Below are 19,474 nucleotides of genomic sequence, written 5' to 3'. Positions count from 1 at the left end.
AAATCTTCCCGCAGAAATTCTATTTAAATTGGCCTGTGGTGTTATGATTAAGCATTTCTTTTCTCTATCTTTGCCCTCCAGTTTTGAAGGGAAGGAAAGGCAGTGCAATCAGTCATCTTGGCAAAGGTCTCAGGCAGTGAATATGCCCACCCACATAACCTTAAAAAGAAACTGAATTCCTTGGACGAATTCCCCATTACTGTGTTTATGCCTTCTCAGCCCCACTGGGGGTTCATTTATTTATCCTATGCATCTTTATGTGGATGTGCTCTGTGTTATCATCCAAGTGAATAAGACACAGCCTCCATCCTGAAGGAGCTCAAAAACCAGTGGAGACACAGACACAGAAACAGGTAATTATGAACACCTTGGAGGAGCCAGCATATGCACCCATTCTCGCATCAGCCCCGTCAGAAGATAGCTAATTACTTGATGGGAGCAATGGAGAGTGGTTAGAGGAGGTGCTTGGAGGAAACAGCCCTTCTGCTGAATGGAAGAAGTAGGATACTTTTGTGCAAGCTCAGTGGCTGGACATGTACACACAGACAATACTCTAAATTCAGCAGATTAATTAGGACTTGCTTTATCACATTAAAAGTATTTTTACTCCTCCAAAAGCATATTGGAAGAGTATATGTTTGGGGCCCTTTGATTATCAGAAGGTTGTGATAACCATAGAAAGGTTATCACCTATACTAGAACACTAGAAACATAATGAAATGGTGACCTGTCTATAAATCAACACTATGAATAGACTATTTAAAAGTCACTGAGGAAGTGAAACAGAGATACTGTTAGACTTATGAGCTACCATTGCTGAGCACTTTATTCTTAGGCCAGACTTTGTTGGAAGCATTTAAAAATCTGTGTCTCATTTACTCCTCACAATGGCTTTATGAGGCAGATTCTATCTGCCCAGGTGGTCCATCTATTCGGAGATTATTATAACTGGCATTTTATTGAAAAAAATGAGACTTGGGGGTTAAATGCCTTGCTCAAGATGACAGCTGACAAAATAAAAGGAAAGAATTCAAATTTGAGTCTAGTTAAAACAATATTACACTAAGCTCTGGGTTTTTTTAAATTAAACTCAGTAAAAAGTGCTTCCTGGGAAGGGAAGAAGAGGTGTCCTCTGACCCCCTTCTCTTGTAGTCTGGTAAGTGTTCTATGCTCAAAAGCTCTGGCACTGAAAGATGTATTAAGAGTTAAACTGAATCAAGCTACTTATTACATCCATATCGGGACACGATATTACTTCTCAGCTCAGGGTCTGCTGTTACTGAGCTTGATTGGGTTAACATTACCTTGATCACAGAGGGAAGTTGTAGCCAATCTGCTGGGGAAGGTATCTTTTATCTGAAAATGTGAGGTAAACATAAAAATGTTCCAATTCACTTCAGAGGAAAAAAAAGGCAAGAATGGACGGGAAGCAAACAGGCTAATTTCTTTTTTTTTTCTTTTTCTTTCTTTTTTTCTTTTCTTTCTTTTTTTTTTTTTTTACTTTCAGTTTAGTTAATATAGAGTGTATTATTAGTTTCAGGGGTAGAACTTAGTGATTCACCAGTTGCAAGTATAACACCTAGTGCTCATCTCATCACGTCCCCTCCTTAATGCTAGTTGCCTAGTTACCCAATCCCCCCCACCCAGCTCCCCTCTGTTTATTATGGTTGTCTCTTATAGTTTATCTCCCTCTCTTTTTTTATCTTATTTTATTTTTCCTTCCCTTCCCCTGTGTTCATTTGTTTTGTTTCTTAAATTCTACGTATGAGTGAAATCATATGGTATTTGTCTTTCTATGTTTGACTTATGTCACTTAGCACAATACCTTCCAGTTCCATCCATGTCACTGCAAATAGCAAGATTTCATTCTTTTTGATGGCTGAATAGTATTCCATTGTGTATAAATACCACATATTCTTTATCCATTCATTTGTTGATAGACATCTGGGCTCTTTCCATACTTGGGCTATTGCAGGTATTGCTGCTATAAACATTGAAGAACAGGCTAATTTCTGAGCCCCCATCTAGTCATCTAGACTAAGACTATATACTTCAGAGTTTCTACAGTTTCCTGTAACCTTCCTCGTTGACTTGCTTTGCTCTTTCCCAAGATCAAGTATAATAAAAGATTGAAGAGCTGCTGATCTTTGCATCATATAATTTGCTTTCTTTTGTTGCACCCAGGGGAGTGCCTCTAATGGCAATTATGCCTGCTCTCTGAAATCATTCATTTCTTTGAGGGATATATCTCTGAAATAGCAAATAAGATAGCAAACTGGGAGAAAAATACATCACATATTTTCATTACAAGATATTATCCAGTAAAGCCAGTTTGATGATTTGAATTGCTGTTGAGACTAATAACGACCTCACAGTTACCACCACCTCCAGCAATCTAGAGGCAGGACAACCAAATACAGAATTAAAAATATGACTTTAGCATTCAGAGGCACCTCTGGTGGTTCAGAAAAGTGATTCTCTTATTAAAGTTTTTTTAATTGAGAACTAAGTGTATTATGCAATAAGACCTCTCAGACAAGCATCCCTCTACTTAACAGCATTATCATCAATAATTTATTGACTGGCTCTTGTGAGTGAGACATTGTCCTAGAACTTGGGACTTGACACATATGAAAGTCAATTTGCTGAGTCTGTATGGAGAGCTGCCTCTGCAAGCTTTCAATCTAGCTGGAGATGTAAGCCACATGCAGAGAAAGGAGAGATGATGACATGAGACTGTACATGCCCATACAGACCAGGAGGTGGCTAGAGTGCAGTGAGACTGTGAGCTAGCTGAGAACTGGGGCTGGACAGGAGAGGCATCTTGCGCTTTCTGCCCCAACCACACAAGTCTAGAGGATGTCAGCTTCCCACAGCATCCTGTACAGCTGTGACTCTTCCTAGATAGCCAATTTTATTATTTCTGAAAATGCTAATATTTATTGGGTTTTGGAAATCGAGCAATTTCAGAGACGCCTGGGTGGCTCAGTTGGTTAGGCGTCTGACTTTGGATTTTGGCCTAGGTCATGATCTTGGAGTAGTGGGATTGAATCCTGCATTGGCTGCATTGGGCTCTACAATGAGCGTTGATCATGGAGCCTGCTTGGGATTTTCTCTCCCTTTCCCTCTGCTTCTCCTCCCATCCACCTCCATCCATCCTGCTAGCATTCACTCACTCACTCTCTCTCTCAAAAAACAAAAAGAAGAAGAAGAAGAAAGTGCAAAGAAAGAAAAAAAAGAAAAGAAATTGAGTAATTTCATATTAAGCAGAGAGGGATTGCAGGGGAGAAATGCATTTTATACTTCTTCCCAACACACACACACACACACACACACACACACACACACTGCACATACACTTTTATTTTTAAGTACTATTTTCAACTATAATAATTTTTTTATGAGTCTGGTGAATGTAGAACTTTCTTTTCCTTTTTCTTTGCTATTTTTCCCTGACTTCCTCAATTCCGAGTCAAAAATATCTGACCTCATCCTGGCAGAAAGTGTCCAAACTCTATTGCGGGGCAGGGTCTGGGCCAGTTTAAGCTTAGGGCTAAGTCCCTAGGAACTAAATGAAGGAGGTTCTGGGAAGAAAGAGTCAGATGGGCAGGTCTGGATCTTAAGGAGATCTGAAAGTCAAATCTCTGAAGCCACAGACAACATCACGAGAGGAGGAACTTTGCAAAGGAGAGGAGGCCAAAGGACAGTGAGAGGACAGGCTAGGGCACCAGCAAGGAGCCCATACTCCTTCTTGATTGGCCTGACTTACTGCATAGGAGGGTCAGGATGAGTATCAGAAAAGGCAAACACCATCTACTCCATTCTGAAAGTATTTGAGATGGAGGCTCTTCAGGTTTTGGAAGAGAAACTGTATTTTCTGGAGGATCTTAAATAGCAGGCATGAGACAGTCACATGAGAGAAGGCGTGTAGACAGCCACTGCCTTTGCTGATTGGGCCTGGAAATCCATCTTTCTGCGACCCTAAGTTTCTCCAATGCAGAAACCAGGCCTTAGTTGTTTTAGTGTCCCCTGGCTTTCAGTAACCCTGCTAAAAGTCAATTCAAGTCACATCAGATTCCTTGCCTCTGGGCCAGTCCTCTCTGGCCATACACTGACTTTCCCATTACACAACTTTCTGTTTAAACAAAAACATAATAGAACTGATAAAATAGGGGATCCCTGGGTGGCTCAGAGGTTTAGCACCTGCATTTGGCCCAGGGGATGATCCTGCAGTCCGGGATCCAGTCCCACATCGGGCTCCCTGCATGAGGCCTGCTTCTCCCTCTGCCTGTGTCTCTGCCTCTCTCTCTCTCTCTCATGAGTAAATAATAAAATAAAAACTTAAAAAAAAAAGAACTGAAAAAATACTAGATTGCTTGTGCAATCTGACCAAGGGTGTGCTTACCCAGGGGAGGCAGACTCTCTAGGCCTGAACAGTACAAAGGCAACTTTAGCACCTCCCTAGTCCCCCAGTGGATAGGTAATTTTGCACTATGTTTCAAAATTGCTTCACTTTCTTGTCAATATCTTGCTTATCAAGATGGGTAATTTACTGAAACACATGTAATCTCAAGCTATGACATTAAACAATAGATTAGAATAAAATAAAGAATCAGAAAAATAACAGCTGTGTAGAATGACTTTGCTGGAAGTAATCAAATCAAATGCAAAGTTTTAATCCTCAAATAATTCTATGATTCTGGCTCTGATAAAAGGGAAGGGAATTGTTTTACCGAAAGGGATAATAGCCACTTAGGGATTTGCTTTCCTTTTAACAGTTAAGAGACAGGTAAAGGCATAATTTGAGATTGTTATTTGGGTGACCGCTTTTTTGTACTTAAACTTTACTTCCTAAGTATTCTCTTTCAATGGCTAGTTTGTTGTTTCTTTGTTATAACAGTAAAACTAAAATTTTGTAGCTCATCTGTTACTGTAAATAATAAAAATAAATTTCCACATGAAAATAGTCCTTTGCTAAAATGAAAGCATAAAAGTAATATATTCTCTTATAAATATCCATACCACACAGAAATGCAAAAAGAAGTAAAAGCCATTAGTCATATTCACTAAAGACAACTACTGTTTTTTTTTTTAAAGACAATCACTGTTAACAAGTTGGTAGGCTTTCAGAATTTTTTAGCTCGTATATTCACAAATAAATTTTCAGCAAAAATATATTCAAGCTTTATTTTTTATTAGTTTTTAAAACTAAACTGTATATTAAAGACATCTTTTCATGTTAATATAGGTCTACATCAACCTTTATAAGGGCCGCATAATATTCTATTTTACAATGCAGCATAACTTATTTAAAATATTCCATACTGATGAAAATCTTGCCATTTGTTTTTGTTTATCATAATTGACCTTTTATTTTAAAAATTACAAGGAGCTATTTCTAGCATTGAAAGTATTGCCTGGGCAGCTTTGGTCGCTCAGCGGTTTAGCGCCGCCTTCAGCCCAGGGTATGATCCTGGAGACCCGGGATCAAGTCCCACGTCAGGCTCCCTGCATGGAGCCTGCTTCTTCCTCTGCCTGTGTCTCTGCCTCTCTCTCTGTGTCTCTCATGAATAAATAAATAAAATCTTTTTTTAAAAAAAGAAAGTATTGCCTGTATCAAACACTCATATCACTATTAATTCCATCGAAAAGCTGCCTTTTATTTTTTAAGGCACTAAGTCCAACTGATGGAGTACATGTCCTCAAAATAGAGAGTTTCCATTGTTTATCCAAATGTCAAAATTAAGATTATTGAGAAGTTTATTGCTTTATGGCTGAGCAAGATGCTGCTAGCACATTTTAGGTAAATAATATTCTTTATTAGAATTATGAGGTCATCTGTTTAAAACTTTCAAGATAATTCACAGAATACAGATTTATTTATTCAAATTACACACTGAAAGTTTGGGCTATTAGCTATACAAGTACCTCTTTAAAGAAATAAAACACAAATAAATCTGCCTTGATATACTATACATAATTGAAATAAATAAAGCCTGGAAGACCAATTTTGTTATACCATGTTCTGTTAGGATCTTTAAAAAAAATCACGTATTTAGTAGTCCATTTGTGCTTAAAATATTTATAAGCATGAGAAGCTTAAAGAAAAAAAACTTCTGTACATGATGATAAAAAAAGTAATAGACGTTTTTGAAATTGCATTGTAATTTAAAACACTTTCCTGAAGAAATTCTTGGTATTATCTTTTTTTTTTTTTTTTTTTTTTTTTTGGTAATTGCTATCAAAAACAACACTGCAAGACATCCCAGGACATTTATTTTTTGCCTGTATTTTTTCCTATAATTTCTCTAGGAAAACTGCTACAAGTAGATTTACTAGGGTGGAAGTGTATAGTATAGCACTTCAGCCAGTCTTGAGGGTTAACTTGCTCCCAGATAATACACTCCTTACTTGATGACCTAAGGCCCTTGATCTGGAACAGAACTAATTTTTTTGTATATTTTTTTATTGGAGTGCCAGCGTATAGCATAACACCCAGTGCTCATCCCGTCAAGTGCCCCCTCAGTGCCCATCACCCAGTCACCCCAACCCCCCTGCCCACCTCCCTTTCACCACCCCTTGTTCGTTTCCCAGAGTTAGGAGTCTCTCATGTTCTGTCACCCTCTCTGATATTTCCCACTCAGTTTCTCTCCTTTCTCCTTTATTCCCTTTCACTATTTTTTATATTCCCCAAATGAATGAGACCATATAATGTTTGTCCTTCTCCGATTGACTTACTTCACTCAGCATAATACCCTCCAGTTCCATCCACGTTGAAGCAAATGGTGGGTATTTGTCGTTTCTAATGGCTGAGTAATATTCCATTGTATACATACACCACATCTTCTTTATCCACTCATCTTTCGATGGACACCGAGGCTCCTTCCACAGTTTGGCTATTGTGGACATTGCTGCTAGAAACATCGGGGTGCAGGTGTCTCGGTTTTGCACTGCATCTGTATCTTTGGGGTAAATCCCCAGCAGTGCAATTGCTGGGTCGTAGGGCAGGTCTATTTTTAACTCTTTGAGGAACCCCCACACAGTTTTCCAGAGTGGCTGCACCAGTTCCCATTCCCACCAACAGTGCAAGAGGGTTCCCCTTTCTCCACATCCTCTCCAACATTTGTGGTTTCCTGCCTTGTTAATTTTCCCCATTCTCACTGGGTGAGGTGGCATCTCATTGTGGTTTTGATTTGTATTTCCCTGATGGCCAGTGATGCGGAGCATTTTCTCATGTGCTTGTTTTGTTGGCCATGTGTATGTCTTCTTTGGTGAAATTTTTGTTCTAGCCCTTTATCTGATAGGTCATTTGCAAATATCTTCTCCCATTCTGTAGGTTGTCTTTTAGTTTTGTTGACTATTTTTTTGGCTGTGCAGAAGCTTTTATCTTGATGAAGTCCCAATAGTTCATTTTTGCTTATGTTTCCCTTGCCTTCATAGAGTATCTTGCAAGAAGTTGCTGTGGCCAAGTTAAAAAAAGGTGTTGCCTGTGTTCTCCTCTAGGATTTTGATAGAATCTTGTCTCACATTTAGATCTTTCATCCATTTTGAGTTTATCTCTGTGTATGGTGTAAGAGAGTGGTCTAGTTTCATTCTTCTGCACGTGGATGTCCAATTTTCCCAGCACCATTTATTGAAGAGACTGTCCTTTTTCCAGTGGATAGTCTTTCCTGCTTTGTCGAATATTAGTTGACCATAGAGTTGAGGGCCCATTTCTGGGTTCTATATTCTGTTTCATTGATCTATGTGTCTGTTTTTGTGCCAGTACCATACTGTCTTGATGATCACAGCTTTGTAGTACAACTTGAACTCTGGCATTGTGATGCTCCCGCCTCTGGTTTTTTTTTTTTTTTTTCAGTGTTCCCCTGGATATTCGGGGTCTTTTCTGATTCCACACAAATCTTAAGACTATTTGTGGAACAGAACTAATTTGCTTTCTCTGAGATTTGCAGACCACTGGCCTGAGGAGTGAAGAACTGGAATGTTCCCAAGTCACAGAAGGACATGTGTTTGAAGCCACATTGGCTTTCTGATTAGGCGAGCATTTTTTAGCAAAGCATTGTCCTTTTTTTAGGTCACACAAATGATTTTAATAACCTCTCTTTGTGCATCTATAGATCTTGCCCTTCTTTGCAGATAGAACAGAGTACTCCTGCCCACCATGGAGCCAGAACAAGACCCTCTCACAATCCCTAAGCACTGAGATAACAAGCACTGAGACAATATTTGTAGCTGGTAGCATCGAGTCTGCACAAGATCTGGAAATGTTGCAGTTACTGCACTCCCTGTGCTGATGAACTACCCTAAACCCCTTCAAAAGCCCCTGGGCTGATTGTTTCCTTTGCTGTGCAGTAGCTTTTTATCTTGATGAAGTCCCAATAGTTCATTTTTGCTTTTGTTTCTCTTGCCTTTGGAGACATGTCTGGCAAGAAGTTGCTATAGCCGAGGTCACAGAGGTTACTGTCTGTGTTCTCTAGGATTTTGATGGATTCCTGTCTTACATTTAGGTCTTTTATCCATTTTGGGTTTATTTTTGTGTATGGTGTAAGAAAGAGGTCCAGTTTCATTCTTCTACATGTGGCTGTCCAATTTTCCCAATACCATTTGTTGAAAAGACTCTCTTTTTTCCATTGGATATTCTTCCTTGCTTTGTCAAAGATTAGTTGACCATAGAGTTGAGTATTCACTTCTGAGTTCTCTATGAACTCAGAAATTCTGAGTTCCATTGTACTATGTGTCTGTTTTTGTGCCAATACCATGCTGTCTTGATGATTACAGCTTTGTAATACAAGCTTGAAGTCCGGAATTGTGATGCCATCAGCTTTAGTTTTCTTTTTCAGCATTCCTCTGGCTATTCCATACAAATTGGATTCCATACAAATTTTAGAATTATTTGTTCCAGCTCTGTGAAAATGATGGTATTTTGATGGGGATTGCACCAAATGTATAGATTGCTTTGGGTAGTATAGACATTTTAACAGTATTTATTCTTCCAATCCATGAGCATGGACTGTTTTTCCATTTCTTTGTGTCTTCCTCAATTTATTTCATAAGTGTTCTATACTTTTCAGAGTACAGACCCTTTGCCTCTTTGGTTAGGTTTATTCCCAGTATTTTATGGTTTTTGGTGTAATCGTAAATGGTATCGATTCCTTAATTTCTCTTTCATCTGTCTCATTGTTAGTGTATAGACTTGCAACTGATTTTTGTGCAATGATTTTATATCCTGCCACTTTTGTGGGTAGAGTTTTTTGGGTGAAGTCTTTTGGGTTTTCGAAGCAGTCAACAAAACCAAAAGACAACCTATAGAATGGGAGAAAATATTTGCAAATGTCTTATCAGATAAAGGACTAGTATCCAAGATCTGTAAGGAATATATCAAACTCAACACTCAAAAAAATAAGTCAAGAAATGAGCAGAAGGCATGAACAGATGTTTCTCCTAAGAGAATACAAATGGGACACATGAAAATATGCTCAACATCACCCAACGTTAGAGATTCAAATCAAAACCACAATGTGATACCACCTCACACCAGTCAGAATGGCTAAAATTAACAAGTCAGGAAACAACAAATGTTAGCGAGGATGTGAAGAATGGAGAACTCTTGTACACTGTTGGTGGGAATACAAGCTGGTGCAGCTGCTCTGGAAAAAACAGTATGGAGTTTCCTCAAGAAGTTAAAAATAGAGATACCCTATAACCCAGAAATTGCACTACTAGGTATTTACCCCAAAGATATGAATATAATGATCCAAAGGGGCACTCACACCCTAATGTTTATAGTAGCAATGTTCATAATAGTCAAACTGTGGATAGAGACCAGATGTCCATAGAGAGATGAATGAATAAAGAAGATGTGGTATATATACACAGTGGAATATTACTTAGCCATCAAAAATGAAATCTTACCATTTGCAATGACTTGGATGGAACTAAAGGTATTATGCTAAGTGATGTAAGTCAATCAGAGAAAGACATATGATTTCATTCATCTGTAGAATTTAAGAAACAAAACAGAATCATAGGGGAAGGGAGGGAAAAAATAAAATAAGATGAAATCAGAGAGGGAGATAAGCCATAAGTGACTCTTAATCATAAGAAACAACTATGTTGCTGGAAGGGTGGTGGGTGAGGAGATGGGGTAACAGAGTGATTGACATTAAGGAGAATATGTGATGTAATGAGTACTGGGTATTATAAACAACAGATGAATCACTGAATTCTACCTGTGAAACTAATAACATACTATATATTAATTAATTGAATTTAAATAAGATAAAATTAAAACAAAACAAAAAAAAACAAAACCCTGGGCCAGGCAGAAGCATGGGAGTTGACTTTTGGACAAAAGCCCACCTTCTCTCCAGGTGGCTGTCCTCCTGCATAAAGCTCAAACTCATTTCCAAGCAAAAACTCATCTTTTGAGGAAGAGCTATTCAGGTGTTGGGCAGCCAGTTGTACTTGGGTTTGGTAACACATGTGCACCTAAAATATTGACAGATATTATTTCATTATCCCCCAAATGAAAGTATAAATTTGAACTCTTGCAACAGTATCTGAGAGTGCACCAAAACCTGCTCTGGCACTCAGCTTTGTCAGTCTTAAGAAACTTGGCCAAGCTGGTACACAACAGCAACAACAGAAGATTCGTTTTTGTAAATTCTATGACTTAGGTTACTGTGGAGTTCACCCAGTATGTAATGTTTCAAAGAAATATTTTTAAAAATGAGGACACTGTGTAAAGTTGCCTTGGATGTCACCTTGTGTCACTCACAAGCTGAAGGACTTTGGTACAGACGCAAGCAGTGAGGCATGAAAGGTGAAAGGCTGGCTCGTGAAAGGCTGGCTCAACGAAGGTGAAAAATAAATGAAAAGATAGGCATCCAAGACACAAATGTGGACTTCCCCCTGGGTTTTGTGGCTGTTGCTTCTCTAGTTGTTCAACTTCGGCCTGACTGCCTTTTTTTTTTTTTTTTTCTGACTGCCTTTTGGAGGATTGGTGAAGTGGCTCATTTTTAGAAAATGAAGTCTTTTCATTCCTCAGTGTGCTGGAGACTTCATGGCTAGAAATCCGTTAATTCCAAGAGGGGAATTCTGGTAAACATGTGAATGTGAATAGTATGAAAACTCCCTACATATTGTGGAACACTTGACATTCAAAACCCTTCATTAAAAAAAAAAAAACAAAACCCTTCATTACCAAAATGGGTCATTGAATGAAATATTTATACTCTGTGACATCAAATATACGATAACATAATAAGGAAATACAAAAACAGCAATACATAAGGTCACTTAGCTGGAGGTAATCAAATCAAGTTTGATTTGTTTTAATCCTCAAATAATTCTATGATCCTGGCTTCCAATAGGAGGGAATTCCCTTATCCAGAGTTTTAATAACCTTCCTGAGGATTTGCTTCAGAGGTGATGGGGTGGGGTGCACTTTGGGAGCACAGTGAGTTAAACTTCTGGCTCTTGATTTCAGCTCGGGTCATGATCTCAGAGTCCTAGGATCTAGCCTCCTGTGAGGTTTGCTGCTACAAAGTGTGTGTTGAGTGCTTACGCACGCTGCCACCATGGGGCTCTGTTCAGGCCAAGCCGCAGCAGCTGTGATGTGATCACAGGGATGCTTCTTTTCTAAAAACTATCCTCCCTGGATTATTTCAAAAAAATGCCATGAATTGGAGACTCAGGCTGCAGGAATTCTGGGAAGATCATGGAGTATGTGGTAATGTCAGCAGAGTCATTATCTTCAATGCCTTACTATGTTTTAATGTTTTTTTTTTTCCAGTAATTGCAACAATGAAGGCTGCATCCTGCCCCACAACTCAGTAAGATTTTGCTATAGTCTGACTTTCTCCTCTAAATTGCCTAACCTTAACATGCAGATGCATTGTGGAGGGAATATCTATGCACAACTCTGCATCAGAAATGGGGTTTGGGATCTGCATACCCTCTCTGAGCTAAGGAAGCCCTGGTGGCCCACCAGTGCAAGCTCAGGGTTACCATTCCTTATGGCCTGCTACTTTGGCCTTGTCCTAAGAAGCTTCAATAAGTAAGATGATGACTTAAAACTCTCTTTTGAAACTGTGAATGACAATTAGCAATGCAGATCAACAAGTCAGACTTGGAAACTAAATAGTATGGGGAAAAATACTTCATAAAGAAGAATGAATATGATGGGGAAAAGACAGTCTCTTCAATAAGCGGTGTTGGGAAAACTGGACAGCAAGATGCAAAAGAATGACACCGGATCATTTTCTTACATCATATAAAACAATAAACCCCAAAGGTCTCCTAAGACAAGGACAACAAAAATAAAAATAAACACATAGGATTACATAAAAATAAGAAGCTTTTGTGACAGCAAAGGAAACCATCAACAGGCAACCCATTCAACAGGAGGAGATATTTGCAAATGGCATAACTGATAATGGGTTCATATCCAAAATATATAAGGAACTCAAACAACTTAACATCAAAAAACCCCAAACAATTCAATCTAAAAATCGGCAAGAACCTAAATAGATATATCTTCAAAGAAGGCATCCACACAGCCAACAGACACAAAAAAGATGCTCAACATCACTATCAGGAAAATGCAAATCAAAACCACAGTGACAAATCACCTGACACCTGTCAGAATGACCATTACCTAAAAGACAAAAAATAACAAGTGTTAGTGAGGGTGTGGAAAAAGGGAACCCTCTCACACTGTTGGTGAGAATGCAAACTGGGGGCAACCACTGTGGAAAACAGTATGGGAGTTCCTCAAAAATTAAAAATAGAATTACCTAACAATTCAGCAATTCCACATCTAGATATTTACCCAAAGAAAATGAAAACACTAATTCAAAAAGATATATGCACTCCATGTTCATTGCAGCACTGTTTACATAGCCAAGATTTGGAAATGACCTAAGTGTCTATTGATAGATGAATGGATAAAGAAGATGCAGTGTATATATATATGATGGAATATTACTCAGCCATAAAAAAGAATGAAATATTGCCAAATGCAACAACACAGATGGACCTAGAGATTCTTATGCTAAGTGAAATAAATCAGACAGAGAAATACAAATAGCATATGTGGAATCTGAAAAACCAAACAAATGAACAATAGTTCAAAAAAAAAAAACAGAAAATGACCCATAAATACCGAGAATAATCTGGCAGTGGCTGCCAGAATGGAGGGAGGTGGAGGATGGGAAAAACAGGGCAAGAGGATTAAAAAATATAAACCTCTACTTCTAAAATAAATAAGATGTGGGGATACCATGTATAGCATAGGAAATATAGTTAATAATATGTAACAGCTTTGTATGGTGACAGATGGTAGCTAGATGTATGGCAGTGATTACTTTATGATGTACGTAAGTGTTATATCACTATGTTGTATGTATGAAAGTAAAGTACTATTGTATGCCAAGTATACTACAATAAGAACTTACATAATATGGTTGAAAAGTTATTAAATATTGTTTAAAAAAGAGAAACCAAGTCATGAGCTAAACAAAGCTTTCCTCCATAAAGGATTTAATTTCATCAATCTGAAGAATCAGAAGACCATCATACACAACTTGTTATTTGCTATGCTCAGTGAAATAAAAGAGGAAATGGCACCAGGGACAGGTATGAGAAAAAAACAAGTTCATGATATGTGATAGAGCAAAGAAATAATGGTTAAAAAAAAAAAACAGTAAAAAGCAGAATTGTTGCTGTGAAAAGTAACTGCATAATACAAAGGAGTCTTTATGACTGAGAACTTGTCTCTTAAGTCAGGTAGTCTGGCTTTAACCAAATTACAATTCTGTCACTTATCAGCTATATGGCCTTGAAAAAATTACTAGAGCTTTATGTTTCATTCATAAAATAAGGGTAATGGGATTAAAAGAAATAATGCATTTATCAATCTTAACATAGTACCTGGTATCTAGCAAATAATCTATAAAATAATGCCTATTTTTATTTTTTTGTTAACCAATAAATTTGGCATTTATTCTTTGGATTTAGGCACTCAGGATCTTCTATAAATTTTCCAACATCCTTAGAAGAGAGAGACATGTACAATATGATCACTATTGTTGAGCAAATTGGTTTTTTAAATTTTTTAAATTTTATTTTATTTAAATTAAGTTAATTAACATAGAGTGTGTTATTAGTTTTAGAGGTAGAGGTCAGTGATTCATCAGTATTATATAACACCCAGTGCTCATCACATCACATGCCTTCTTTAATGCCCATCACCCCGTTATCCTGTCCCCTGAACTCCTCCCCTCCAGGAATCCTCAGTTAGTTTCCTTTTTTTTTCTCAGTTTCCTACAGTTAAGAGTCTCTTATAATTTCTCCCTCTCTGATTTTGTCTTGTTTTATTTTTCTCTCCGTTCTATACTCCTGTGTTTTGTTTCTTTAATTCCACCATATAAGTTAGATCATACGATAATTGTCTTTCTCTGATTGACTTATGTCACTTACCTGAATACCCACTAGTTCCATCCAAGTAATTGCAAATGGTAATATTTCATTTTTTATGGCTGAATAATATTCCACTATATACATCACTTCTTTATTCTTCATATGTTGATGGACATATGGGCTCTTTCCACAGTTTGGCTATTGTGGACATTACTGTTATAAACATTGAGGTGCAGGTCCCCCTTTGGATTACTACATCTGTATCTCTGGGGTAAATACCTAGTAATGCAAATGCTGGGTCGTAGGGTATCTCTATTTTTAACTTCTTGAGGAACCTCCACACTGTTTTCCAGAGTGGCCTCACCAGCTTGCATTCCCACCAGCAGTGTGCAAGGGTTTTCTCTTTCTCCACATCCTCACCGTTTGTTGTTTCCTGACTTGTTAATTTTAGCCATTCAGACTGATGTAAGGTGGTATCTCATTGCAGTTTTGATTTGAATCCCTGAGGTTGAGTGATGTTGAACATGTTTTCATGTGTCTGTTGGCCATTTGTAAGGGCAAATAGTTTGTACAAGGCAAATTGATTAAACAATTACCTAAGAAAAAGAAAGAGATTTTGAAGAGTAACTAAAGCTATATCTCCCCACTGTGACCATGAATAAAACAAGTAAAGGGAGGAACAAGGGAAGCACCAGATTTTTGGATCCTCCCATTCCTATGCAGATGACTGACCTGAATGTTCTAGAAGAATACTAGTGGTACCAGCAGACCCTAGTCTAGTATGGAATCATAAACTGCTTTCCATTGCCTATGGAAGATTCATATTCTCACTAGGGTTCCCTATGTTACTAGGTTGGCCAACTCATATTCTTCTACTTGGGGGATACTTAACATGGATGGAACTAGAGGGTATTATGTTAAGTGAAGTAAGTCAATGAGAGAAAGACAATTATCATATGATCTGAACCACATGTGGAATTTAAGAAACAAAACAGGATCATAGAAGAAGAGAGGGAAAATTAAAATAAGATGAAATAAGAGAAATAGATACAAATTATAAGAGACTCTTAATCATAGGAAACAAATTGAGTGTTACTTGGGTGGACTGGGGTAGGGAAATGGGGTAACTGGGTGATGGACATTAAGGAGGGCACCTGATATAATAAGCGCTGGGTGTTCTGTAAGACTGATGAATCGCTGAACTCTACCTCTGAAACTAATAATATATTCTATGTTAATTAATTGAATTAAAAAATTTAAAATATAAATAAATAAATCCTTAAAAATAAGTCACGGGGATGAAAAGTGCAGCATAGAGAATATAGTCAATAATACTGTAATACACTTATTTAATGAGCAGTTTGTAATGTACATAATTTCAGAAACCCTATGTTGTACACCTGAAACTTATTTATTTATTTATTTTAAGATTTTATTTATTTACTCATGATAGACAGAGAGAGAGAGAGAGACGAGAGACAGAGAGAGAAAAGCAGAGACAAAGGCAGAGGGAGAAGCAGGCTCCATGCAGGGAGCCTGACGTGGGACTCGATCCCGAAACTTCAGGATCACACCCTGGGCTGAAGGGGGCGCGAAACTGCCCAGCCACCTGGGCTGCCCCACCTGAAACTAATTTAATATTATAAATCAGCTATATTTCAATGAAAATTTTAAAAATTAAAAAAAGATAATCTTCAAGGATCTCTGGTATAAAGACAATTACATACAAAGGGTCATGGCATGGTGTAGGAAAATTGGCTTGTTCATACCATCTCTTAAGATCCCAACTGGGGTAATAAGCAATGGAGAAACAATTGTAAACCACCCGGTTCTATCACTTCTAGGTAGTGTGTACCTATCAATTAAAAGCGGGCCATAAAATCTGAGATTCCCTAGGGAGCAATATAAGATTGCAGATGGTGATAAGCAGAATGGGCAGCACTAGAGACTGATTTAGCCTATGTCACAACTGGGCCAGGCCCCAGCTTTGGTTTGGGCACCGCCACCGGAGCAGCCAGGCGGCACAGTCTCTTCCTGCCTTCCAGTTCTTGGAGAATTACACAGGAAGCCAGTTACACTGATCTGGCAAACTTGGATGATAAATAGTCGATGCCTTTCCCAGGCAGCATTATCTTCCCTTTTCATACCTTCCATTGTGGAAAACTCTAAACAAACCAGATTAACTGGAATTCAACATCTTCCTTTCTATAGTGAGGAGTTTCCTTGCTGAACTCTTTTAGGAAACTACATTTTGGGAGGGGGTTTATAAAATTGGAAAAAGAAAGCCTTAACATCAATACGTAATCATTTTTATGTGTTGAAAACAAATACCTGATAAGAAAAATTTTGTACGTCGAACAGGTTGCTATAAAGCAATGATGGTAAACAATCTCTATATTACAATATGGATGAATCTCATTAGTGAAAGAAACCACGCCAAAAACCAAAAAAAGGAGACATAGTGAAACTGAAATATTTTATAAAGTTCAAAACAGGTGGGACCGACCTGTGCTGTCAGAAATCAGAAAAGGGGTTATCCTTGGTGGATGGGGGGTGGTTAACAACTGGGCAGGATAGGAGGGACGCTTCTGGGGTGTGGTAATGATCTGTTTCTTGATCTGGGTGCTGATTACATGAATGTGTTCAGTTCGAGGAAATTCATCAAGCTGTAATTTCTTGACATGTACCCTTTCTCGTGTCTATTTTTTATTTTAAAAAGTTCAAACAGTGATCAGCAATAATTAGCTAAGTTAGCCTCTCAGCATTCTGGCTTGATCGTGGTTTCACCTTTCCAGAAAAGAAGCCATCAATCATTTTAAGAATGGGTAAATTTGAGAGGGAAGATTGGAGTAAAAAATTAAGAACTTTGGTTGAATTAGGTCATTTATCAGGTCATAGGTTTCTTACATTCATAGGTTTATTTCCCACACATTACAGAGCATGATTTATTCCTTGATTCCAGCCCTCAATATCCACCTCCAACACCAGAAACGTGCATTTAACCACACTTGGTAAAAAGGGAAAAGGAGAAATTTGGTTCTATTTCCTATCAGATAGGCTAGAAAGTATTTAAAACTTGTCAGGAAAAATAATCTGAAACTATATGTATGCCATAGGATGGAAGTTTCATACTTCTCTTTCTTTGTTCTCAAGATCTGTTCCTTAAGTCCATCGGCTGTCGCATCTGCTGCTGCTTCATTTCTCATCCACAGGGCCAGTCCTGAAAAGAGCAGACTGGGGCCAGGAAGGATTCTCCAAAGAAGCACAAATGGAAGTCATCCTAGTACTTGCAGTTAAATTTAAAAATAAAACCATCTTAATAGGAGTATAGTTCTAAAAACCACTTGGAATTCTATCACCCAGAAAAAAATAGTAAAGAATGTGGTATATAAATAGTACACACATGCACGGGTACACATACACATATACATACATACATGTATATACATATGCCATCCTAGACTTCTTTCTCTTCCCACCTGCTGAGTATTGGTAACACATTTTACTCAAAAGAAGGTGAGGTAGAATTAAAATGTTCTGTGGCATAGATCTGAGCATTTGTGTTAAAATAAAATGTATAATTCACTGGAGAAATTAACATTTATTAAGCAAAGAACCAGGCACCTTACATATGTGATGTTTAATCTCACAATGGAATTGAATCTAATAACAATCCTGCAGCACTGACATATCCTCCATGATATATATATGTGTGGACATAGAGCCTCAGAGAGATTAAATTATATGATAGGGCAAAGTCATATAATTAGGAAGTGGAAGAGTCAGGATTTGGCTGCAGTTCTGAATGATTTGGAAGCCTTTGGTTTTCCACAATAGCATGCCTCCCATGAAGAGAAGCCCCTTCCTGTGTTTGATTTAAGTCAGGCAAATATTGACTTGAATGTTAGAGATTTACTGTTAAATGGTGAAAAATTTGAGTATACTATCATATCTTCTCTTAACCAACTAAACCACTCAGGTACACTCAGGCAAACGGATTTCAAACCTTATTCCTTCATCCTCAACTGTTGACTCTTTTTGAGAGAGGGGAGGTCAACTGACTGAACTTTCTGAGCCTCTGATTTCCCATCTATACAAGAGAGATAATTCCTTCTTGCAACATTTTTATGTGAATTTGAGACCATTGTGATTGTCTATCCATAAATGGTAGTAATTTTTGCACAAATGGTAAATTTTAGTATCCAAAGTAAATACCTTGCTTAACCCAAGGGGGTGCCATCCATATGAAATACATCGTAAATGGTGTCCCCTGGAATAGTGAAGTATGTATAGGAGCTCTAAGGCTATCCAGAGTGACTTTGCAGGTCATAATCATCATGAAGTAGCCCTTTATTAGTCTCTCAGGCTGAATTTATTTGGGGTTCATAAGAGCAATTTAGGGTTAATATTAGCTGCAGAGACCTTCTACAAGTGATATTCTCATTTTAAGGCTATGGAAAATGACACACAGCTATAAACTTGGAAACTGGGTTTAATCTTAAGCCTTTTAAATTCCAGCTTCACTATTCCTCTCAAGCCCAATAAACACAGTGGCAGAGGGAGAAGGATAAAGTAAACTCTGACTAGACAAGTTAATATCGGTGCTTGTGTTATGTGCTCCTTTATCATTCACGCTCCAGAGCTTGGTCATATCAACTCCCTTGTGTACCCCATCTCTCTTCTGCATCCAGGGGCAGTTCAGCTGGTGCTCACAGTCAGGACAGAGGGACGGAATATACAGAAAGACCCTCCTCTGCAATCCGACCAACCGGATATTGGCAATAACAAATTGCTTCTGAGGAAAAGTGAGTCTCTTGGCATGTCCCTTGTCAGCATTACAAAGCTGATAGCTAAATTTATCTTCACTTATACCAACACACTCTGTTATCCAAATTGTTATCTGTTTGCATTGCTACTGTTGCTACCAGGGCATGAATCAGGCTCCGACTCAGATGTTTCCCTAGGACTTTCTTCTGAGCATCATCTGAAAATGTTCGATGAGTACACTTTCAGCCAACCCGGGGGCTGACTAGCACTTGGCCAGGGAGGCTTC

General features: G+C 38.1%; 1 long non-coding RNA gene across 1 annotated transcript; it reads left to right on the top strand.

Moving 5' to 3' along the window:
- Positions 1–224: 224 nt before the first annotated feature.
- On the top strand, positions 225–19,222 carry LOC119872675. The gene is made up of 3 exons (XR_005361654.1): positions 225–353; positions 11,795–11,834; positions 19,113–19,222. It is a non-coding gene; the product is annotated as an uncharacterized LOC119872675 (long non-coding RNA).
- The last annotated feature ends 252 nt before the right edge of the window (positions 19,223–19,474 follow it).

The sequence above is a fragment of the Canis lupus genome, chromosome 7 (genome assembly GCF_011100685.1).
Source record: "Canis lupus familiaris isolate Mischka breed German Shepherd chromosome 7, alternate assembly UU_Cfam_GSD_1.0, whole genome shotgun sequence".
Classification (NCBI taxonomy): Eukaryota; Metazoa; Chordata; class Mammalia; order Carnivora; family Canidae; genus Canis; species Canis lupus.
Note: the sequence above shows the minus strand (reverse complement) of the source record. Positions and strands in the feature narration are given on the sequence as shown.